This window comes from Silene latifolia, chromosome 1, assembly GCF_048544455.1.
Source record: "Silene latifolia isolate original U9 population chromosome 1, ASM4854445v1, whole genome shotgun sequence".
Lineage (NCBI taxonomy): Eukaryota > Viridiplantae > Streptophyta > Magnoliopsida > Caryophyllales > Caryophyllaceae > Silene > Silene latifolia.
The window spans coordinates 123,975,246-123,984,152 of record NC_133526.1 but is presented as its reverse complement, the minus strand read 5'-3'; the positions used below and the strand labels follow the sequence as shown (position 1 = coordinate 123,984,152).

At 39.8% G+C, this 8,907-nt stretch overlaps 1 non-coding gene across 1 annotated transcript; it reads left to right on the top strand.

Annotated features, from left to right (window-relative positions):
* Window positions 1-1,936: 1,936 nt before the first annotated feature.
* On the top strand, window positions 1,937-2,043 carry LOC141618216 (small nucleolar RNA R71). The gene has a single exon (XR_012531332.1). It is a non-coding gene; the product is annotated as a small nucleolar RNA R71 (small nucleolar RNA).
* The last annotated feature ends 6,864 nt before the right edge of the window (window positions 2,044-8,907 follow it).

The window sequence follows — 8,907 nt, the reverse complement described above, 5'->3', positions numbered from 1 at the left end:
AAAGATCTCTTGAGTTGATAGAGACAACTCTCCCATTTTCTTGTCTTGGCCAATGAGGCCATCCTCTTCATTGCTTGACTTTGGTGAGCTTTGCAAGCTCTCTTTGTCATCATTCACTTGCTCTTTAAATGGAGCATCTTCAATTTTCTTCTTCCATTGGAATTCCGACTTCTTCCTATCATCCTTCCGGCTATAATGATCAACCATAAAACACGGTTCATGCAAACGGGGAGCTCTCATGGTCTTGTCAAGATTAAAAGTTATGCTCTCATCTCCCACTTCTAGAGTGAGCTCTCCCTGCTTTACAACAATCACCGCACCCGCGGTGTGTAAGAAAGATCTTCCTAGAATGATTGGAATGTTGGAGTCTTCTTCCATGTCAACAATGACAAAGTCCACCGGGATGAAAAACTTCCCAACTCTTACGGGAACATCTTCCCATATCCCTAATGGTGTCTTCGTCGATCTATCGGCCATTTGGAGTGTGATATTGGTGCATTTAAGCCCTCCCATCCCCAACCTTTTACTCACCGAGTACGGCATAACACTCACACTAGCCCCTAGATCACATAAGGCTTTGTTGATCGTGGTGTCGCCAATGGTACACGGTATTGAGAAGCTTCCCGGATGTTTGAGTTTTGTAGGTGAACTCCATTGAAGTATTGCACTACTCACCTTAGTGAAGGCGATAGTCTCAAGCTTCTGGATTGACTTCTTCTTTGTGAGGATATCTTTCATGTATTTCGCATAGGCCGGCATGTGATTGATTAATTCTGTAAAAGGAATTGAGACTTCCAAATTCTTCACAATTTCCATAAATTTTCCAAGTTGGTCATCAAATTTGGGCTTGGCTTGACGACTTGAAAAAGGAAGTCTAATCACAATGGGCTCCTTCTCCTTGACCTTGTCTTCATTTTTCTTTGAAATTTCTTCTTTTGATGGTTCTCCATCCTTGGAGTTTTGCACAAATTCTTCTTTGTCACTAGCTTCCACAACTTCATCCTCAACTTGCTTCTTCGGTGCTTCATACCTTGTACCACTTCTCAAGTGAATGGCACTAACCGTTTCATGTCTTGGGGGATTACCTTGAAGTGGTAATGGCCCCTTTTGTCTTTGTGAGCTTGAAGATGCTAGTTGAGTCAATTGGGTTTCCAACATTTTGGTGTGAGCTAGAATGTTGTTGATGGTGATTTCCTTTGCTTGACTATCCTTTTGCATTTGAGTGAAAAATTCTTGTTGATTCTTTTGCATTTGAAGTACCGCTTTTTGAACATCAAAACCTTGGTCATTTTGTTGATTGTATGGAGTTTGATTTTGGTAACCTTGGTTTTGGTTGTAAAAGGGTCTTTGATTTTGGTTTCTCATGGGAGGTGGGGTGTATGTTGTTTGAGGGTTTTGAACATTTTGGCTTTTGTATGAGAGATTTGGATGGAATTTGGTGTTTTCATTGTAATAGTTTGAATAAGGGGTACCACTCTTGTATGCTTGGAAAGCATTCACTTGTTCATTTGTTCCCCTACATTCACTTTGGTCATGTCCCAAAGTTCCACAATTCTCACATATCCCACTTGGGATTGATGAAGATGCCGTCATGGCATTAACATGATGCTTTGGTGATTTTGAGGCTTCTTCAAGTTTAGCCATAGCTTTTTCAAACTTCAAGTTGATGGTATCAATGTGAGCACTAAGTTGAGCACCAAGTTGAGCACCAAGTTGAGCACCTAATTGCGTAACGGAGTCCACTTCATGCTTTCCTCCTCTAGTAGCCTTACGAGGTCTACTATATTGTGAGTTATGGACCGCCATTTCCTCAATTTTGTTCCAAGTTTGATTGTCATCAACTTCGGTGAACATTCCATTTGATCCCATGTTGAGAATGTTCCTTGAATCTTCATAAAGACCGTTCCAAAATTGTTGTACCAAGAACCACTCGCTAAGTCCATGGTGAGGACATGAGCGACAAATTCCCTTGAACCGCTCCCAAGCTTCATACAAAGATTCTTCATCCCTTTGCTTAAAGCCCGTGATTTGAGCTCTTAGCATGTTAGTCTTTTCCGGTGGATAGAACTTTTTGTAGAAAGCTAGAGCCAATTTCTTCCAAGAATCAATTCCGAGAGTAGCCTTATCAAGGCTTTTCAACCATTGTTTTGCCGTGCCAATTAGAGAAAAAGGAAATAAGACCCATCGAATTTGGTCTTCAGTTACACCGGTTTGAGAAATCGCATCACAATAATCGCAAAAAGCCTCCATATGAGAATGAGGGTCTTCACTAGGCATCCCCCCAAATTGGCTTCTTTCGACTAATTGGATAAATGCGGATTTGGCAATAAAATTTCCGGTTAGATGTTGTGGTGTGGGAGTACCATTGGGTAGGTTCTCCTCGGTGGGTACGGAATGTGATGAAACCTTAGGCATTGTGGGTTGATTTTGTGTTGGATTTTGTGTTGGGTTCTCCTCACCTTCTCTTGCAAAAGGGTTGATGAACTCAATAGTATTTGGTTGAATAACCTCACTAATACCTCTCAAAGTTCTCCTAGCAAGTCTTCTATTGGTTGTCAAAGTTCTTTCAATTTCGTGATCAAAGGGTAACAAGTCACCTTATGACCTTCTAGACATGCAAAATATCAAACAACTTGAAAACAATTAGAACAAACCTTGAGGAGTTTTACTTCCCCAAGGCAAAGAAAGACACAACTAATAACAATATAAGAAAATCTAAATCAAGTTAACACCGTCCCCGACAACGGCGCCATTTTTGGTCGGACACTAATCTTTTCGGTTACTTGTCGTTAGGAGCGCCTAGACCAAAACACAATTTATAACTTCACAAACAACTCTACAATTAGTAAAGAGGCAAGTAAAGGTCGGATCCCAAGGGACGGGAATTGAGATGAGATTTCTATTGCAACTAGTGGTGTCTTAGGGGTGTCACAATTGGGGTTTGAATAGAAGATCACTAAACTAAATAGCAATGAAAGTAAAACAAGCAAGATGAATAAAAAGGGTTGTAAACAATTGATAAAAAGCATTAGGGTGTCATGGGGTCATAGGGGATTCCTGGGAATTGATCATACAAACATGTTCTCAAATTATAAGCAAGCAATTATTGTTGTGATGGATCGAGTTGGTTTATATCTTACAATCGTAGGAAAGTTTGGGTCCCGGAGCCGAATCGATTAGATTGTACAACACCTACAAGTCGACTTAGTCTTCCCTACTCAATAACATGCATGGTCTAATGAGACTCGAGTTGGTTTATGTCTTACAAGTCTCATTGAAAAGATAGGTGATGGGTAAAAAATGCAAGGATTCATAGGCTCGCATTTCATCAAACATAACATGTGCATGAGTTGAGATCATAACAAGCAAGCAAAAAAACCATGAAAGCATATTAATTTAAGCATGAATCATTCCCCATGTTGGTTTCCCCTAATTACCCATTAACCCTAGCTAAGTAACTACTCACTCATTGTCAAGTTGAACATGACAAACCAACAAAGTGAAACATGATGAACAAATGAAAGTAATTAGCAATAATTAAAAAGGGATTAAGAGAATTATACCTACTAATGATTCCAATAATAAAGCAAAGAATAAAAGAGGTACTTGATGCTTGATTGGAAGGTTGTCAATCTCCCAATAATAACCCAAATAATCTTCAATTACCCAAAATAAAGGATGAACAAGAGAGAGATTAAGGAAATAAAACTTGTATTAAAACTTGATTAATTGTTGATTACAAAATTAAAGAGAGATTTGATTGATATTAACTACACTAAAGATTGCTAAGAAGAACATGCTCTTCTAATTAGACTAATGGGGTATTTATAGTGGGGATTAGGTGTAGGAATTAGGGTTAACTAAGGGCTTAAATGACGATTAAGTCCCTACTTAAAGAAACGCCGGTCTTTTTGGAAGGATGGGCATCTTTCTTGAAACTTGAAGAAACGAAATTGGCCTGCCTTGGAATCCGGGCGTCTTCAGCACGGGACGGGTGGATTCTGTGGTCTGTGCCCTGGAGTCTTGGGGTGAAGACGGGCGTCTTCTGGAGCTGCTGTCCGGGCGTCTTGGTGTGAAGACGCACGGATTGTGGTAGTGGAGACGGGCGTATTCTGGGGAAGACGCACGGATTGCTGGCCAGTCTGCTTTCTTCTTCTTTTCTTCCTTTTTCTTCATAAAATCCTTGGGGATTTCCTCGGGGATGCAAGAATCTTTTCTCATCATTGCCCATTTACTATAGTATGTACAAAGGCCTTCTAATGTTGTCTCTCCTTGATGCTTGGTCATTGAATTCAATCAATTTAGTCTCATTTTGCCATGAAAATGCAAGGTTTGCACTCCTTTCCTACCAAGGACACAAAACCTCAAAGAATATGCAAAACAAAGAACTAAAGACAATAAATGACCCAAATATGCACTAAAAAGCATGGGAACAAGGCTAATTCGGGGACTTAATGTGCTCTAATTATGGTCACATCAACAGCATCGGAAGAACAACGACTCTTTACAGCATCAATCACGCCATCACCTTCTTTGGCCTTGTCACGGGCCCTCTTCTCATGTGGGATGGAATCTTCAAATCCTCCTCACGGGTCTTCTAACCTGTCAAGACCTGTATAAGAAGAAATAGGACGATATTCCTCCAACTTGCTCCCAAACTGGGGCGGAGGCATCAAATCAATAGCAATATATGATATAACGGAAGGAATAGAAGGAATCCCATCGGGTTCAACAAAAGGAATAACATTACCTCCATTTAGATAAGATTGGTCTTCAATTACCTTCTTACCGTCATCCGGGATAGGCGTAAATGATGAGTCAACACTGGTCATGGCCAAATATTTCGATCGAGAATGAATAGTGCTCGATCGAAGGGTTTCTTCACCAAAACTACTCGATCGAACAATGATGATTGTTCGATCGAGGTCTTCTTCCTCAACAGTGCTCGATCGAACCGTTTAGGGTGTTCGATCGAGGTCTTCCTCGTACAAACTGTTCGATCGAGTATTGAAAGCTGTTCGATCGAACACTTCCTTATATAAGTCATTTGATCGAACGTTGTAGGTAGTTCGATCGAATTTTTGTTGTTGTACAGTGCAGAAGTCTTCGTATAATGCTTCATTTTCAACTAGATCTTCGAATTCTGAGTTATACATATCATCATCGTCAATAGGCAACTCAGGTCCTTCATAGGAAAGACCTCTTTCGGTACAGATAGCATATACCGTCTCTAATTGCCTAAAATCCAACTCGGCAGCTACTTGAGCTATTCGAGACTCAAATATCTTGAAATAAGCTTCTCTAGATTTATAATATTCTTGTACTTGAAGTCCATGTGTCTTCACTAAAGACTTCAATTCAGCAATCTCTTTCTTATTGGTAGTAGAGGGAGAAACTTGCTGCAGCGGAAAAGAAAATGAAGGCTTTTGAAAGCCTTGCTGCTGAATCGGATATGGCGGCACATAGTAATTCTGCGGGGGAAGTGGAGAATAGTTTGGGTAACCCCCGCTTTGAGAACCATAACAACCTTGTTTATATTGCTGATAGGCGTAGACTCGGTCATTCTCCGCATAACAAGTAACAGCATCGTGCCCCGCAGCACCACATCTCTCATAGTAGACCACCTGTTGTGCCATAGTATGAAACTGAGGTGGACCACCCCAAGATTGTCTACTCTCCAGCTTGTCAAATCTTGCATTCTGAGCTTCAAATTGTGCTATAACTCTGGAGACGTTAGACATCTTGGTAGAAGAATCATAGGTACTCAAGCCTTCCCTTTGACGCTTTTCTCAAAAAAAATCATGTCTAAGTAGGACCTGTAGGACCTATCAGAACAAAACTAGAAGAAAAGATAAGAACTGCCTCAAGTAATTAATTCCTTAAGGCTAAAGACAAACAAAAATAAAGCAAGTAAAAAGCGTCGCTTCCCCGGCAACGGCGCCAAAATTTGACACAGTTGTCGCAAGCTTATCAAAAATAAACTCGAGGGGTCTCTAACTAATGCAGCTAAGAAAGTCGGGGTCTAATCCACAGGGAGGCTATGTTGCTATCTACTTGCTAATCTATGTCTGTCGGTGTCACAAATGGGGGTTTAAATATGATAACTAAACTAAACAGCGAAAATTAAAAGAGTCTTGCAGATAAGAGAAAGGGACTAGGATGTCGGTTCATCAATGAATGCCAGATAATTGGAGCTAAGGTCAAAGATCAATCACATGTATCAGCCTAAGGGGTAATGAAAAGTTCCTTCCGGTCCGCTATTCACCCTAAAATACTACTAACTTAGCTTCCGCCCTCATTAGAGTATCCTAAAGAATTGTAGTAGGTCTCACTCCTTCCAATCTTCCGATCTAGGTCAGTGTTTGCCAAAAACAACTAGAATAATTATGCGCATTAACCGTTTAGTCATCATTAAATTCTACTTATAACGACAAAGACATGATACTGACAACATATCAGCAAACCTAATTAGCAGCTATCATCAATTCATCGATTCCCCTAAATCCTAGCGAGGGAATTAGCTATGCATAACAATTATAATGAAATTAACAATAACAATAGCGATATTAATAACGACATGAAGTATATCTGCAATGAAATAATTAAACTAGAATAGAGAAAAGAGTAGAGATTACAGAAGTATAGATCTGGAAAATAGAGCAAGAACAACCGTCACATGTTGAACTTGAAGAAGCGTCCAACTAAAACTAAACTACAATCTGATATGTCGTCGTTTGTGGTCGTCCATAAACTGACCTAAAATCCTCTCTTATATAGGAGAGATTTTTATTATAAGATAAAACTAAGATAAGATCTCGACTTAAACGTTGCGTCAGACTTGGATTTACTCGATCGACCAACATAAAGTTAGTCGATCGAGAGATATCTTCCCCAAAAGCTCTCGATCGAACACTAAAGCACGTGATCAAATATAGTAAGCATCAAAGTAGTCGATCGAGTAAGTGAATTACTCGATCGAGCAAATAAAGTACTCGATCGAGTATATAAAGTACTCGATCGAGTGGTCTCAGCGCGTAATTCCTGCTTCGCGCACGGAATTTCAAACGGCCGCCATTTCTTTGTTACTTGTCTGAATCAAGCGATTTTCACGGCGTTGGAAAGCTAAGAGGATAATTTTCATCTCCAATTGGAATCACCTAATTATCATTTGTATAACTCGAGATATGGCCCTTCAAAGTAGGTACTGGTTATATGAAGCTCTTCCTTTGCTCGCCTAGCTACCTTACTTCTATGCCATCACAAATTAGTAGTTTCAAAGCTCCGACTCAACGCATCTCCAAAATTTATGCATAGGGACAAGTTTTAAGCTTGATTATGCTCCTCCTCGGTTCATACCTTCAAATAATACAAGACAAACCAAAGTAGACTATTCGGTGGACTATTGCAGCTAAACACTACACAAAATGCATAGAAATGCGTGCAAATACAGTACAAAAAGTCTATATAAAATGCACGCATCACCAGGGACATGCCGCCGGTGCCCCGGCTGGGAGTACATCACAAATCCTATTCCTCATATATGTAGTCCAAGCCGGTGGGCCGGCTGCCAGCAGGGAACTACACTTCCTCCTTTTCCTCGTTTTTTCCTCAATGGGGGTGTTCGCAGCCGGTGGACCGGCTGCCGGCCTACCGGCTCACCCCCCCTTCTCGTCTTTTCACCTATTTTTCCAAGTATCTGCACTCCCAGCCGGTGGACTGGCTGTCGGCCTGCCGGCTGGGAGACTCCTCTCCTTAATTCTCATTTTTTTCATCAATGTTACATGAACTTCCCAGCCGGTACAGGGACCGGCCGCCGGCCTACCGGCTGGGACTACCTGTTTTCATGTTTTCTTCAATATGCCCCTACTTTCAAATCGCTTCTTCAATTTGCCTCGAATTGCGTGTTTTTGCCTTTATTAGCTGACTCATCAAGTCGGGAAACGGCCAATTGAAGGTTATGCGCTTGTTCTTCATCAAGTCCCGATTTTCTTCACAATGACATCCTGTCATCAATCAAACTAGCAAAGTACAAATGTTCCAAAATGTTGGAATATGTGTCCTCCGATAATAATGCGATCACAACTATTGATCATGATGATCACATGTTTAAGTCTTATTTTAAAGAATACAATTGGGAAGTAATTTTTACTGTCAACTAGTCCACGCATATCGGTAATGATTGGCTGACTAGAGTTTGACATTACTGTCGTGCGACGGTGGTGACCAGTTTATCCCCTTAGGTCATACCTATAGGGTAACACTCTTAATTGATCATTTAATTGATCGTATGACGATACGGGTCAATTAAATTACTTAAAATTGACGGACGATTTTGGAAGTAATATTTACGTGTCTCATTGAAATTTGATTAAATAAGATACAGTCTAAGTAATCGAATTGTTTCATTACTTAGATGAAATTATTGTTTAAGGAAACAATTGCATTTGAATGAATAAATTATTATAAATACAAGATGTTGTAATTTATAATTGGTAAATTATTTTGGTACAAGTAATTATGAATTACTAAGTCGATTTTGTATATGACGTATTTTTATTAATGCGTTGATTTTTAATATGTTAAAAATACATAACAATTTTATGTGACATGTAACATGTGACAAATTGACAAATTGACAAAATAATGTGTAAAATGGATTTTCCATTTTACACTAAATGGACCGAAATTAAGGGTGGTATTAGGAATATATTATGATAATTATGTTAGTGGTAAGCATAATGATTTACCTAAGGAATAGCCATGCAACCCTACTTAATCTTGTGAAGACCACCTTGTGCATGCATTGGCCCCTTCCTTCCCATGCCACCCGGTTTTTCAAGAGGAGAAAACAATGGGTTTTTCTCCTTATTTTACCATATACACTACCAATAGTTAGTGTGTTAATGA